The sequence below is a fragment of the Neophocaena asiaeorientalis genome, unplaced genomic scaffold, assembly GCF_003031525.2.
Source record: "Neophocaena asiaeorientalis asiaeorientalis breed wild unplaced genomic scaffold, Neophocaena_asiaeorientalis_V1.1 scaffold177, whole genome shotgun sequence".
Lineage (NCBI taxonomy): Eukaryota > Metazoa > Chordata > Mammalia > Artiodactyla > Phocoenidae > Neophocaena > Neophocaena asiaeorientalis.
In genome coordinates, this window is record NW_020172779.1 from 4,566,937 (window position 1) to 4,583,558 (window position 16,622).

Here is a 16,622-nt window from a genome sequence, read left to right on the forward strand (position 1 = left end):
CCACCCTCCTCAATGAGGTTCTACTGAGAAGAAAGTGACAATTCCCACAAGGAAATCTTCAATCTGTTTTGAAGGCACAGCGTCCATGGAGGATGCTCAAACCAATATAGAGATTCTAAAGCAAGGCTGCAGACTCAACTTGTCTACATGACCAGGCAGTTAATAATGACACCCAATGTTTATTAAGCACCTATTTTGTGCAGGCACCAGTCTAAACACTTTACAAAATGTACACTTAGTGTTCCCAGATCATAAAACATTTTTTTGAAAGGGAAGCTGAAATCTGAACTTGTAAATAAAATCTCACAATTTTTAAGTATTGGTGATTTCCTTTTAAAAGTTTACATATTTGGCAAACATGTCTATTGGCCAGTTATGGCTCATGATAAGCTAGTGTGTGACCTCCGCTTTAAAGAGACCTCTAGGGACTTCCCTGGTGGTCCAGCGGCTAAGACTCCACGTTCCCAATACAGGGGGCCCAGGTTTGATCCCTGGTCAGGGAACTAGATCCCACATGCTGCAACTAAGAGTTTGCATGCTGCAGCTAAAGATCCCCATGCTGCAACTAAAGATCCTGCACACGGCAACAAAGATCCCGCGTGCTGCAACTAAGACCCAGCACAGCCAAATAAATAAATATTAAATAAATAAATAAATAAAGAGACCTATTGACTTCTAAGGTATCCAATACATCTCTTCTTTAGCTTCATACCAAATATGAAACTTGATAAGGTCAGAAGTTCGGTATGTCTACAAGTGGCATTTTTAAATGTACGGTATAAAGGGGAAATGTACACACATTAAGAAATAAGCAGTCAAATATGCATCAAGAAGAAAATCAAGTAATACCAGGCAAAATGCAAAGAGAAGAGGAAGACATTTTGTAACAACAGTAACGAAAACTTTGGGCTACTGTCATTGACAAGGACTTTGGGATGAGACATCATTCTTCAGCAAAGAAAAATGTGACCTAGAAGAATAAATCTCTTGCTGTAAAAATCCTGTCCCACTTACATCAGACATACTGTATTCAGTGAGATATTAACAAGGAGAAAATCCATCACTACCTCACAAGGTTACTGGAAAAAGAAAAAATAAAGAGCAGATATGTGTGGGCCGGACGCACCCGATACAAATAAGTGCAACCCTAAATACATCACTTCTTTAGCTTAAATAATCACTTAAAACTGTATCAGACTTTCTCTTAGGCAGATACAGCCATGAAAAGTAAATGTTTCTAAAAACCTTGACCTCAAAATAGTTTAGAAATCAGTATAATTTTAATTTTTGTTACTAATAAGGGTGAACATTTTTCATCTGTTTATTAGACATTTCATCCTTATTTTATGAATCATTTCTTCTTACCCTTTGCCATTCATCTATTTAAAATACCATTTTGACTATCAGGCAATTTTTAAAAATGGCATCATGTAATACTAGTTAGCAAGCAGTGAAACTGGCATTCTCCTCCAGGATTGGTGAGAGTACATAACACTTTGGGAAGCAATCTGATTTATTTATCAAGACACTTTCATATCCTTTTACTTAATAATATCACTTTTAGGAATATATGCTAAGAAATTCACCTGAAGCACATAAAAATATTTAATGAACAGAGGTATTCAAAATATGAAGTATTTACAAGAATGCAATACTGAAAACAGTCTACAAAGCCACAATAGGCAAAGTAACCTCCCATGAGTTTTCTAAATACTATGAGAAATGCTTATATTTTCTAAAAGAAGAAAGAAGTTCTTTAGATGCTATTATCACCACTGTGGAAATAAGCACAGGAAAGTGACTGGGAAGAAAAAAATACAAGCATTGGCTGATAGGATTATGGATGATTTTTTTCCCTCTCTAATGTGTTTTCCATATTGCCTGCAAATGAACGTGTATCTTTTTTTTTTTTTTACTCTTCATAAGTTTCTTTAATTGGCAAAATATGCACAACATAAAATTTGCCATTTTAACAATTTTTAAATAATGTACAGTTAAGTCTATTCACATTGTTGTACAACCATCACCACCATCCATGTCCAGAACTTTTTCATTATCCCATACTGAAAATCTGTACTTGTTAAACACTAACTCCCCATTCCCTTCTTTTTTTTTAAACATCTTTATTTGAGATAATTGCTTTACAATGGTGTGTCAGTTTCTGCTTTATAACAAAGTGAATCAGCTATACGTATACATACATCCCCATATCTCCTCCCTCTTGCATCTCCTTCCCACCCTCCCTATTCCACCCCTCTAGGTGGTCACAGATCACTGAGCTGATCTCCCCGTGCTATGCGGCTGCTTCACACCAGCTATCTACTTTACATTTGGTAGTGTATATATGTCCATGCCACTCTCTCACTTCATCCCAGCTTACCCTTCCCCCTTCCCGTTCCTCAAGTCCATTCTCTACGTCTGCGTCTTTATTCCTGTCCTGCCCCTAGGTTCTTCAGAACCATTTATGTGTATCATTTTTACTGAAACACATTTTCTATCATGAAACCTGAGATGCCATCATTAGAATTGCATTTCTTTAGATCTTGAAGTATTGGATAAACAACTCCCATATAAAGATAGCTTAGTGATTGATGGATGGACGCATGACTGATATCAATGGCAAGGGGAAAGTGGTAGGTAATAGGTTGGTTGTAGAAATTTTGTGTTAGAGGATGTATCAATTAAGGATCTTGTGTGCAATTGATAGAAACATACTTTGACTATTTTAAACATAAAATGATTTTCTTAAAGGATACTGAGTAGCTCACTGAATCTCCAGGAGAACCCAAGAATAAAGGTAGTAAGTGATGCACCCAAAAATGACACTGAAAATCATTCTAAATCCCTGATGAAGACCTCTCTGCTGCCTCCTCTGGGCTGCTTCACTGCCCTTTGCTTCACAGATAATGAAAGCTACCACTGCAGCCACTGCAAATTCAGTATTTATGCTACAGAGACAGTCACTCTCATCAGGATAGAGTCTGTGTGGTCTCAGCTTCATTTTAACACTAGTTCTATGTCAAAGTTGGAAATGAGTGCATGTAATAGGTGGTACCTATGTAACTTGCTCCATCCCATCTATAAGGGAGATTAGAAAGTATCTAAGTACCACATCTTCTTTATCCATTCATCTGTCAATGGACACTTAGGTTGCTTCCCTGTCCTGACTATTGTAAATAGTGCTGCAATGAACATTGTGGTGCATGTGCCTTTTTGAATTATGGTTTTCTCAAAGTATATGAGTGGGATTTCTGGGTCCTATGGTAGTTCTATTTTTGGTTTTTTAAGGAACCTCCATGCTGTTCTCCATAGTGGCCAGCGGGAACTGGCTGTATAGCACAGGGAGCTCAGCTCGGTGCTCTGTGGTGACCTTGATGGGTGGAATGGGGGGTGTGGGGTAGGGAGATCCAAGAGGGAGGGGATATATGTATACATATAGTTGATTCACTTCGTTGTATAGCAGAAACTAACACAACATTGTAAAGCAACTATTCCGCAATTTAAAACAAAAGAAAAGAAAGAATCTAGCATTTTTAGCTTATACAATGGGAGGTGGTGGGCTGTTTCTCAATGAGGTATGAAGTCCTGAAACTTAGGAAGGCGATTTCTGTACTGTTGACAAAAATGAGAACAAATGTCCACAGCAGTGATGTATCACTCAGGACTTATGAGGGAACAGCTCCATCATGGTGCCCTAGAGACCTAGCATGCATCTGTAGAGGCAAAGGCTTGAACCACAGCTTATCTGAGTCTTGGCAGAAGAACATGTGATTCCCCAGGTACACGAGGGGATGAAAGGTCTCTAAGAAACAGCTACTAGGCCATCAACCATTTGCCTTCCCATCTCCCTCCTTGCCTCCTGGGTTTCTAATGAAGTGTAGGACTTTTGCTCCACCCTCCTCAGAACTGAGATGCAGAATAGAAAACTCATTAGCTGTCACCTAGAGCTGGCTCTTCAGCAACAGTGTATGTCACAGCGTGGGTTTCTTTCATCTGCTCCTTTTGTTTTGATGTCATCCTTTTTGGTGTGTGGGACAAAGACCTGGGGAGCTGATACCTTTGGCTTACTCTTCTGACTGTTCTCTGTGTAAGTAATAAACTGTCTAAATCTAAGAGTGGTTTATTGTATCTTTACGTGTCATATCAGTTAGTCACCATCCTTGGCTTTCCCTTGTGTTATATGTGTGCCCAACCCAAACCTACTCAAAGAAGAGGAAATGAATTGACCCTTTTAACTGAAAACTGGATCCAAGTGTTCAAATTAAATTATGATGCATTCTCTCTCCTCATTTCAGACTGTTTACCTCTGTTTGTTATTGCTTTTACACTATCTAGTGCCACAAGATGGTCCCAGGGACATCCAGGTTCACAAAATCTTTAGAGGAAATAATCCAGTGGAAACAGTATTTCTCTTTCCCAAACATTCCAATAGGGGCCACAAGATTGAACCTCACAGGACTGATTTGAATTATGAATGAAATATGAAGATAGGCTAAGCCTCTGCCATGTTCTTACCTTTGTAGGCAAGAATGGTACTATCCATGCCCAAGCTACATGGACTGAGATTGGGGAAGTCTAGCTCATTAAAGGAAATATAACTGCCTATTACTAGAGGGGGAAAAGGGATGTTAAAGGGATCTAGGTGGCAAACAGCACTATTTACAATAGCCAAGATATGGAAACAACCCAAATGTCCATTGACAGAGGAATGGATAAAGAAGATGTGGTATATATGTATACAATGGAATATTACTCAGCCATAAAAAAGAATGAAATAATGCCATTTGCAGCAACTTGGATGGACCTAGAGATTATCATACTAAGCGAAGTAAATCAGAAGGAGAAAGACAAATGCTATATGATATCCTTTATATGTGGAATCTGAAATACAAGACAAATCAACATGTCTGTGAAACAAAAACATACTCAGTTATAGAGAACAGACTTGTGGTTGCCAAGGGGTAGGGGGAGGTGAGGGGAGGGACGGACTGGGAGTTTGGGATTAGCAGAGGCAAACTATTATATATAGGATGGATAAACAACAAGGTCCTACTGTAGAGCACAGGGAACTATATTCAATATTCTGTGAAAAACAATAATGGAAAAGAATTTTAAAAAGAGTATATATGTATAACTGAGTCACTTTGCTGTACAGAAGTTAACACAACATTGTAAATCAACTATACTTCAATAAAATTTTTAAAGAAAGGATCTAGGTGGCAGAAACTGATGATGATCTAGTCATAGCTTCACTGACAATGGAAATCAAATCCTCCTTTTTGTTGCTGGCTTTGGTCTCTATGCCAGGGAGCACACATCTGATTGGGCAATCGTGGATCACATGGTCACTCCTCAGCCAAGGAACATTAACCTTTGTATCAATGAGAGAAAGGCAGTTCCTTAAAAGCAAAATTAGGCTGCTGGTACCAGGAGGAGGGACAACGGATGCTGAATGGTCCTGCAAAGACCTAGGTAGTAAGGCGCCCAGGTAGAATCTGTCTCTGCCACAGCTGTCCGGGATCCCCGTACCTAGGGTGATGCATGTAAAACACTGCTGCACAACCTCTTCACAGCCTGTTTTCAAACACTTCTGTTTGCATTGAAAGGATTAAAAGGCACAAACCAAGGTTAAAGTGTCCAGAAATCATTACGACGCAAACACTACGACAGGATCAGAGGTACCACACCCTTTCCTGGCCTGTCCCTCAGGCCCCGGCCCCCATCTGGGTGAGACTGTTTACTTCCCCGAGAGAGTGCCCTTTTATTCTCACAAGATAACGTTGACTTTTGTCCCAGTACAGAAACGTTTTGTGGGTTTAATCCTATGCTACACCTCCTCCCTCTTACACACAGCTCTTCATCAAATCCCACGGCCCTCTCAACCCAAGGTTCCATTTGGCAGAATTGCTAAGACTAGGGAATGATCCCTTGTATTCGTTGTGTGTATTATGTGTAGGTGCTGCTCTAAGACTTCACGTGTATTATCTCATTTACCGCACAATGTGGGATTTTGTGCTGGTCAATTTTTGCTAAGCTGGAACTTCATTTCCTAGAGTCCTTTACTTATAGAGTTCCAGGTCAAGATTGGCCACAAGAAAGATTTGGGTGAGATTTGGTGAGGTCCAAGTGAAGCGGCAGCCACTGTGCTCTGTCATCATTGATTAGAGGTGATAAGGGGCAGAGGCAGAGGTGCTGGTGGATTCCAGTCTCTTCTTGATTTTTCGTCTTCCATGCCAGCTCTCCATCCCAACTGCTGGCCCTACTGACCAAAAGGGACCACAGGCTAGGGTTGCCAGATTTAGCAAATAAAAATACAGGGAGGTCGAGCTAAATTTGGATTTCATATAAGCAGCCGTTTTCTAAAAAGGTTTAAGTATTGATATGTCCCATACAATATTTGGGATATACTTATAGCAAAAAATTATTTGTTGCTTATCTGAAATTCAAATTTAACTGGGCATCCTGCAGTTTATCTGGTAAACTGTCATAGGCCTACCTCAAGGGTCACTCCTAGAACTCATAGAGGCAGCAGCCACAAAGAACCAACAACCTCCCATAGACTTTTACCAGCTGGAGGTGCCCAGCTTCTGGAAAATTCCTCCTCATTCACCCAAGCTGGGGAAGCTGGTTAACAACTTTTTTCTGATCTTTTCTGACCTTTATTCCCCTGATTCTTCCCACGGTGTGTAAGAGTTCCTGCAATGCAGTCTTTATTCCATGGCACTCACTGGTATCTACTCCCTGATTAAATGCTAACACTCATTCTGACATTAGGAGGAAGGTTCCTTTTCAACAGGAAGAGAAACTGTGACGTGACGCAAAGAGGTAAAGGTACCTGCCCAAAGTCACACACCTGCTAAGCAGTGGAACTGTGATTTAAACCCAGGCATTTTGATTGAGTAGCTGCCTTAATTACCATAATTTATTGTCATAGCAGAATTTATATATAGAGAGAAGTATTATATAATTTCCTTAAAGGTATATATACAGACAGATACAATATACATTATGTACATTTAGTATACATAATATATACACACAAAATATAGAATATATAGCCTATATGGCAGCATGCATTTCAAATATTATATATCACATGCATACAAACTATGTAACTAATTAGATATAGATACAGATATTCAGCTTATATAGAGAATTTAGCTCCAAAACTTCATAGAAACTGATTTTTCAACTCTTTTCACTGGTGGATATCAAAATACCACCTGTGTGCAGTTGAAAACATTGAACCACCCACTTCTCTTGCCTCTTCCTGAATGGTGGGATAGAAGCAGTATTGTTCTGGAATCAGTGGTGTGCTGGGGCCAGCCTATACCTGCTCATCAGAGCTGACTGCCAATTTTTTAAGAAACTTGCAGACTGCTTATTACATATAGCTATAATTAAAATTTAACTTATATAAACTTATAGGTAGATAAATTATGCTAGAAATACAGGTAACAGATACTCAACAATTCCTAATTATTTTGCTATTTTTTATCATCTATGCTCTTGAGATTACCTCCACCTATCATACCTGTACAGGGAATATACAATGTGCTGCACACCTCTTTATAACTCCATTTTCAGTGATTTCACATTGGTAATTTGAAGTTGACCCCGGCAGAAATATTTGCACCGTGGAAATCAACATGGGCTACAAATCAGAGCTCCCCTCTGCCCCGGATGGTTGTTAAACACTTACCAGCACACTGGCTAGAGGCCATTCTGGGAACGAAGTCATGCTGAAAAAAGCCTGCGTTTGGAGGGTGGCACTCTGGTTGCTGTGTGGAGAGGAAGAAAGTGATAACAGGTGAGTCTGCAGAAGAAACCAGATGTGATCTAAATAGGTTGTCATTCTGCGGAAGCTAGGCAGAGAGAAATCGGAATCCTGGCTGGGAGCTGTTGAGATGAGAACTTAGAAAAGCAAAAAAAGCAAGAAGCTCTAAAGAACTGGGTGGGTGGTGAAACCACAGAGAAATGATTGAACTAAGTAGATTAGCAGGTTTTATAAGGTGGATCCTAGGCACAGACAGGGAAGAAGCATTAAAGGGCAGGGAACAGTGATCTCCACATTTACCCTACATCATTTGGAACAAAACCCTATTTTTCTGAAATTCTCTCTTCTTTCTCTATTCAAAGCTCTTAAACCTTCATTGTTTGACCTCACATTAAAAAAGAAAGAAGCCAGATTAAAACAATGAAGGTGTAATTAACATTCTTTAATACTAGAGCAGATGTTACACGCACACACTCATGCATACACACCTCTGTACTCACACACACCCCACATACAGGTCAGCTAGAAAGCATTCACTGGGAAAAACTATTGGATATAGAATTAGTGGCCTATAAGTAGGTTCCCAGTTGTTTATTCATTCCAACAAGCCCAGATATGACTCAGACGACCCTAAACCTTGAGCCGTGAACTTGTAAACTGCATGAATAGCACTGGCTCTTACACATTTTTAACTTTTAAGCACTGATTCTTCCCTGGTATGTTTCCCCGCTGCCGTGGTGCAGAAACTTGGCTTCAACAGTATCCTGCCTGTTTAGTATTTAGGGGGGGTGGGAAACAGTCTCTGCTCTGGGTGCTGGGGTCCAGACCTTACAGTTCCAGGTATATGATACACCAAACTAGCAGCAGGAGTTTCAACATCAGGTTTATGCCTGGGAAAGCATCAGTCAGTCCTTCAACCAAAGGTTGAAGCCCAAGCCTTGCATTTGACTAGGATTGCTCACCCTAAGAACTGAGGTGTCACCAGCTACTATGGAGCTCGCAGGGGGCCAGCTCCTTCTCTGGGAGGCTAGTCTGTAGAGTACTGTTCTTAGACTCATTTATCCTTATTTCTCGTTGCCATATAGCCTGGAATGTGAGAGATTCTGGGAATGTAAAAGATGAGTTCATCAACACATTAATTAGTCTCTATTATATGGAAATTCAAGGATTTTTTTTTAAAGAAGAAAGGTCTTCTGCTGCCTATTTCCTAGTCATTTTAGAATATCTCATCCTCCTACCAGGACGATTATTAGCAAATTAATACCCTTTTATGAACACCTAGAACAAGAATAAAAGATTTTTTTCCCCAAGTGCCAACTTCTGATTTATCGCTGATGTCTGTCATGGGTACCAGGTAGTAGGTAGTATAACACATGCCAAATATTTGTCATGTTACCTAACTTTTCTGTCAATTGTTTTTCCTCACTTCAAAAAAGTGTGTTTTTTAGGCATCTGTTTGTCTCCTTAAAAACCGCAAGCTACAGATTTCTACTATAATCTTTCAAAGGGCTATGCCTTCATATGTGCAATAATTAGAGGAAAATTAGCTTAATAGGCTATATCTATCCTTGGATAATTTTTTAGTAAGGTCAGATCCGATTATGTCTAAGATTTGAAGAACATTGATGGTACAAATTCCCTGGGGAAAGATTCCTTTCCCACTTCCGGTGTGCTGAGTTGCTCAATGCAAAACTGGCCGTTCAAAATGGTTTTATTGGGGTTTTTTTCTCTAAAATATTGGCAACCCTGCTCTCTCTTGTCTTTGTAAACATTAACCCATTTCTCTACTTTATGGACTGTAAAGTCATTTTCTATTGGAGAAATTTAAACAATTACCAAAATGAAGAACCAACATTATATATTTCGGGAATAATTTCTATGATGCATACATTATTACTAACGATGTTTAGTACTTAATAGTGGCTTACTGTGTGTCAAGTACTACAATAAATGCTGTACATATATCAGTCAATCTTCAGAATAATACTGCCTCCCTATAGAAGTGTAGTTAAAAACATAGAGACCAGGGACTAATGATAATAAATGACATTCTGTAAAATTAGAATATATTCCTATAAGTTTAATAAATTTGTATACCCTCCACCATGCTTAGCAAAATAATTGAGCGCTCACTCGCTCACTAAATATTTATTAGAACTTCATATTTGTGAGCATTCTACAGTTAGAAATCATATCTTCTATTTCATTTTACCTCACAATAACCTCAAAGGTAGATAAATACAGGAAAATCACCCACATTTTATGGATGAGGAATGAACCTCAGGAAAGTTAATTGATTTGTCCAAGATAAGCAAGTCTTTTCACTCCAAAGTTTTCTAATTTTACGTCCTCACCCCACTGCTTGCCCATTTATTGTTGGATACTTTCAACATCTGAGGGTCAATTTATTCTTCACCTAGAGCCCTGAGTTATCTCTTTAAAGCTGTGCTTCCTAAGCTTAGTCCTGCGCTCTAACCTTGCACTGTCCTTATAGAGTTATTAGGGTAAAGTTCATAGACTTAAGCATGGCCTAGAAGGGCCTGGAAAGAAACCAGACCTTTCCCTAACTCCCTGGCTTCATCTCAAAGTCCGTGGATTTCACTCAGTTTCTGAACCCCAACTGCTGCTTGAAGGAGGGTCTTCACATATGCTCTTCCCTTTGTTTCTAACAACATTTTTCTCCTCCACCCATAGGTCAAGCCAGCTTTTATTCAGCTTTCAGGTTTATGATTATGTCACTTACTCATCAAAGATTTCCCCAACTTCCCACATTAGAAGACTCTGTAATTTACTTGCATACACTCAATACATAAAGAAAACATTTGTCAAGGTCTTTTGGGCTGTGCTGTAGATGAACCAATTCCCTATTTGGTCAATTTCCTGAAGTATGAGTTATAGTGAGAGAGAAGCCCACCTCCCACTATGGAACCCTCACGTTCTTAGATTTCCTTTCAGCTAGAGTGCAGACGAATGGACTACATTTAGCAAATTATATACACCTGCTTCCAGGTTCAAATGAGAAGCTAGTAACCCAAAGAAGCATAAACAAAAGAGGATTTATTCCAAAGTGGTGAGAGTGGCTATGCTGACATCCAGTTTTGAGGGATCACAGAGGCATCAAGAGCATTGGTGCTGATCGTAGAATCCTTGATCCAGTTCTGCCAATGTAAGGCGTGCCAAGTCATGGATTCCAGCAATTAATGGAGTCGCAAGTAGTGCCCTCACTGGACTAGGACTGCAGCTTAATTTGGGGCATGGCTTTGGCTATGCATCCACCTTTATTCCCATCCACTTTCTGAGAGTGGTTTCCCAAAACTTCCTGCCAGATCTATAAACTATCACATCTTTTCACTAAATTCTATTTCTGTTTAACTCAGCCAGGTTCATTTTCTGTTGCTTGCAACTTAGGACCCTGAAAAAACATTTTTGTTCTTTATAGCCTTATGATTTAAAATAAATACTTATTTCAGTGATGTCTGCCTCCTCCACTGAACTCTAAGTTTGAAGAAGACTTGTATTCCATCTATTGTATGTGCCACTGTATCTCTAGTGCCTAGCATGGGTTGGTCACATAGTAAATAGAAAATAAATTTGCTGAATGAAAGAGTGAATTAACATGTGCAAAGCACTGTGCCTAAATGATAGAGAGGGTAGGAGACAGCAGGGCATACAAAGGAAAATCACAAACATGATCCTCAATAGGAAAGATATAATGAATTAACGTGTGTGCATACACAGACATCTATCTATGAATGTGCGTGTATGCATATGTATATGTATATGAACTAATGAATGACGATTACATAAGATAGAACATGAAAGATGTTGGAAAGATAGGTCAAAAGGAGAACTGAAGGCATTGTGAAAGAGCTGACTTTCAGGAAGAAGCTTGAAGCATAGATTCAAAGGTTGTAGGAGGGATTATTCAAGGGACTGGACAATCGGAGGTGTGAACAAAGGCACAGAGGTTGGAATATACAGAGTTATAAGCAATTTGCCATTTACCTAGAATTTGCATCACTTATTTTTAAAACTTTGTTATACGGTGCACAAATATTTAGGAGTTTTAAGTCCTCATGATAAATTGACCCTTCTATCATTGTGAAATAACCCTCTTTAGTTCTGATAACATTTTTGGCATTGAAACCTATTTAATCTGATATTAATATAGCCCCCAGGTTTTCTTCTGATTACTCTTACTGTGGTGTGCTTATTATACAATATTATTGGAAAGCATTTTTACTGCAAATAGAATTTTAGGTTGACAGTGTTGTTTTTTTTCCCTCTTTGTTTTTTCTTTTTGTAGCTTACGGGTGGTGTTCTACTCTCTTCTTGCTTGCATTGCTTCCAATAAGAAGTCTGTTTCCATTCTTTGTTTCTCTGTATGTCATGTGTCTTTTATGCTGGTTACTTTGAAGACTTTCTCTTTTTTTAAAAAATTTATTTATTTTTATTTTATTTATTTTTGGCTGCGTTGGGTCTTCATTGTTGTGCTTGGGCTTTCTCTACGTGCGGCGAACGGGGATACTCTTCGTTGCAGTGCGCAGGCTTCTCATTGCGGTGGCTTCTCTTGTTGCGAAGCATGGGCTGTAGGCACGCAAACTTCAGTAGTTGCGGCACGCTTGCTCAGTAGCTGTGGCTCTCGGGCTCTAGAGCGCAGGCTCAGTAGTTGTGGTGCATGGGCTTAGTTGCTCCGCGGCATGTGGGATCTTCCCGGACCAGGGCTCAAACCTGTGTCCCCTGCATTGGTAGGTGGATTCTTAACCACTGTGCCACTAGGGAAGCCCTGAAGATTTTCTCTTTATTATTGTTTTTAAGAAATTTGATTTTTTTTTGTAGATTTTTTTCATGTTTCTAATTCCTGGGGTTCACTGAATTTATTAGATTGAATTTATTAGATCTGAAACTAATTACAAATATACTAAAACATTTGAGAATACACGGCTCACTGTGCTGTCCATTTTTTAGTCTTTTTTTTTACTCAGTGTGTTTCATTTTATGTTCTATTTCTATGTCTTCATATAAACTGATATTCCCTTCTGTGCCTAAACTACTGCTGATCCTCTGCAAAGTATTTTTCATCGCAGACACTGTAGTCACCGTATCTAGAAGTTCAGTTTGGGTCCTTTTTACATGACATGCTCAATCTCACTCTATTTTTTTAAATACAGAATACATTTATAATAACTGTCATAATGTTCTTTCTACTAATATAATCATGTGTATCATTTCTTGGTCTGTTTATCATGGTTGATTCTTATCCTAGAATCTAGCTAAGGGGTATGAGACAAGTGAAAATATAATATCAATTGAGTGAAGCAAGTGTTCTACGTGGAGTGAGCACATCCGGTTAGGGAAACACGTTGGGTGGGAGGGAACCCTACATAATCTTCAGTAGCCAGAGAAATGCTGCCATAATGAGTTTGCCTTTAGGACCCAAAGGAATTATCCAGAAAATAGATACGCGGTAGGGTGGTAAGAAGAAAGCATGTTCCATTAGAGGGAAGACAATGTGTAATGGTCTGGAGGCAGGAGAGTTATTGGAACTGTAGGTGGATTAATAGGTCTGGTGGAGGTAAGAGAGTGCATCAGAAGCTATACCCCAGAAATACCTTGAATGCATTCCAGGGTGTTTGAAATAGATCCTGAGACAGTAGGGAATCCTAGAGGAGTTTTAAGTAGAGGTGTGACTGCAATCAACTTTGTGTTTAGAAATCATTCTGAGAGCAGTGTAGAAAATACAAGAGAGGGAAACAAGACTGCTAAAGTATTCATCGTGAGAAGGGATAGCATCCTGAGATACAGTGAGAACATGGGAGTGGAGAGATCCCAATGGATATATCCTGGAGAATAAGATGGTAGGACTGCCAGAGCTTATAACTGGTTAAATATGTGACTATCAAGGGAAACACCCAGATGTTTGTGTTGGATAACTGGATTGATGGTCCTGTTTTCAATGAAACAGGATCATTGTTAGATACCCTAAAACGCCTTGTAAAGTAAGAGAAAGTAGGGAAGGTTGGAATGGCTTAGATTTGTTTTCATACATTCAACATCTTGTCTACTTGTGCCAAGCACAAAGACAGGCACAGTGAAAGAAGGTATGGGTTAATAAGTGAGAAAAATAGCGGGGAGGGGTGGTGGAGGAAATTGATACCTCAGAATCCCTAAGTCAAGATTAGATAACATGAATTAATAATGGAAACAAAAGTCTTAATTATGACATTTTTTCAGCCTCCCTGGGCAGTGTGAGAGTAGAATCAAAGAGCAGATGCAGATGATGGATCCATGCTGCAGAACATGGGGCAGTGTGGATACATTTATAGTAAAGTATAAAATGGGAGGCAATATCTGGGACTATTACAAGTATCTCTAAAATGCATTCTCATAAGCACGGGATGGATAGAAACCAGAAAAGCCAGAATGGGGCCAATGAGAGAATTAGGAGGGAATGAAAGGCTGGAGGCCAATGGACTGAGAAAGGAAGAAGAGTTAGATGGACAGAAGACGTCAGCATTCAAGGGAATAGTGCTGGTGAAGTGCCAGGCAATAAGGTGGGTCCAGATGTGATTTCAGCTCATTGAAGGTAGCAAGTGGTGTAAGGCAAAATTGTTGAAAGTGTCCTGAATAGGAATGATGACATTCCAAAAAATGGGGTCCAAAGGAAGTCTGTGAGCAAGGTAAATGTCATGTTGAAAGTCAGTAAACCATGGAAACAGGATGGGGAAAGAGCAGAAAAGTGAAGCTGTGAAGAGCTCACAGTCGACTGTGTGGAGGAAGAGAGAGATGTGGGATGAGTGCTTTTCTTTCTTTGATTCCAGAGCTGTTGCCCTCCATTAGAAGGAAATTGGTATCATCAAGAGTAAGCAGGTTTTGGGGGCTTCCCCGGTGGCACAGTGGTTGAGAATCTGCCTGCCAATGCAGGGGACACGGGTTCGAGCCCTGGTCTGGGAAGATCCCACATGCCACGGAGCCACTGGGCCCATGAGCCACAACTACTGAGCCTGAGCATCTGGAGCTTGTGCTCCGCAACAAGAGAGGCCGCGATAGTGAGAGGCCTGTGCACCGCAATGAACAGTGGCCCCTGCTCGCTGCAACTAGAGAAAGCCCTCGTACGGAAATGAAGACCCAACACAGCTAAAAGTAAATTTAAAAAAAGAGTAAACAGGTTTTGGTAGTGGTCATGAGAGTGGAAAATCATTCTAGAGAGGAATGCATTTTTATTATTGTAACATTTTAAAATAATATGTTACAAAAATAGGAGAGGCTTCAACGATATTTTTTTTATTCCACTGGTCATTGTGGAAGCAGGTAGAAAGCAGGTAGAGTCGGGGATGGTGGGGGATGCATGGTGCAGCAAGGAGGGTGCTGGAAGGGACACAGTGAAGTTTTCCCCTTGGTGGTAATTTTTAAGACAAGCACAGTTGAGGCTTTTCTGAGTCACTGAGCACTTCTGGGAACTTCAAAGTCATTGTAGGCTTATTCATTGAAATTCTGGGGGTCCATCACTATAGCTGAGCATTTTCAGGGTAAAGAACTTGAAGAGGTCTTCCTTTTGGATGTACTTTGTTTATTGAGAGCTGTTGGGCAGAAAATAAAATAAAATAAAACAATCACGAAAGATCATTCCCTGACAGTCTGGATCTAAACACAGAGAGGGTTCATTGATCAACAAATGAAATTTCCTATTAAATAAATACCACACATTGAATGTCAAGAAGTAATGATTTTTAGAGGTGGGGAAGATCGGAGATTTACACAAAATGTTTCACTCACACCCTGTTTTGTGGTATCTACCCTGATGCTGCCACCACACCTATGAGCTTCGCTTATTAAAATAATAAAGAGGTAGAATGACTAAAATCTGATGACCAACGCATACAGCTAAACACAGTTCCTCAAAGGCTAAACCTGATAGACAAGATTATTATTCGACTTGGAGAATGTCTGGTGATGTTGCCTAATATTTTTTCCAACCTGCTCTACATGTGTATGCTGCTGTGTGTAGTTTTGCTTCTTTTCAGCTGATCTTTGAGAAAATTAATCTCATCTCCTTTATTTCACTTATTAAATGTTGACGTTAAAACCAAATATAAAATGGGGATGAACTGGGGCAGGGAATACAAACCATACACAGAATCCTTAAAAAAAAAAAAAAATCTGCCTTTTAAGCGTTTAAAAGACAACAGCAATTCATAAGTTTCAGACAGGTGAAATCAATAAGTTTTATGTGGAAAATATAACCTATGCAACATCATGTGTACACAACAGTGTGATGTGTGCATGTGTAAAAATCAGAAAAATAGTAGTCCTATCATGTCAGCTACCATTTGAGGAGCACTTACTATGAATTTCCTCTTTTTATGTTATATCATGTAATTCGGGTATCCATACGGAGTAGCTAACCTCAGCCCCATTTCACAGACGAGCACACCACTGGCGCGCACAGCGTTTGGTTACCTGCCCGGCATACACTGCCAATAGACGTTGGAGCTGACCCATCTGACTTCAGTAGGCGACACTGTTCTAGTGGTGTTTTTAAAATCCCACAAGAGTCCCATTTTAAGCTGATCCACTCCACTTTTTAGGTGTGACTGATGACCTTGATTTCACCTTCTGAGTCACAGGTCCAAGACCAGTCTTGCAGCTAAATTGAGGGAAGTGGGGTAGGGGAGCTGTGAGAGTTGGGGGGAGGACAGGTGGAAGAGAATAGGTGGAAACCAGGGGAGGGAAAGAAGGAAAAAATAAAGAGCGGAGCGGTGAGCCGGGCGTCGAGACGCTCCAGGAGCGCTGGCCGCTGGCCGGCAAAGGGCACCAGAAGAACAGAGCAAGAAGGACCGAGCCA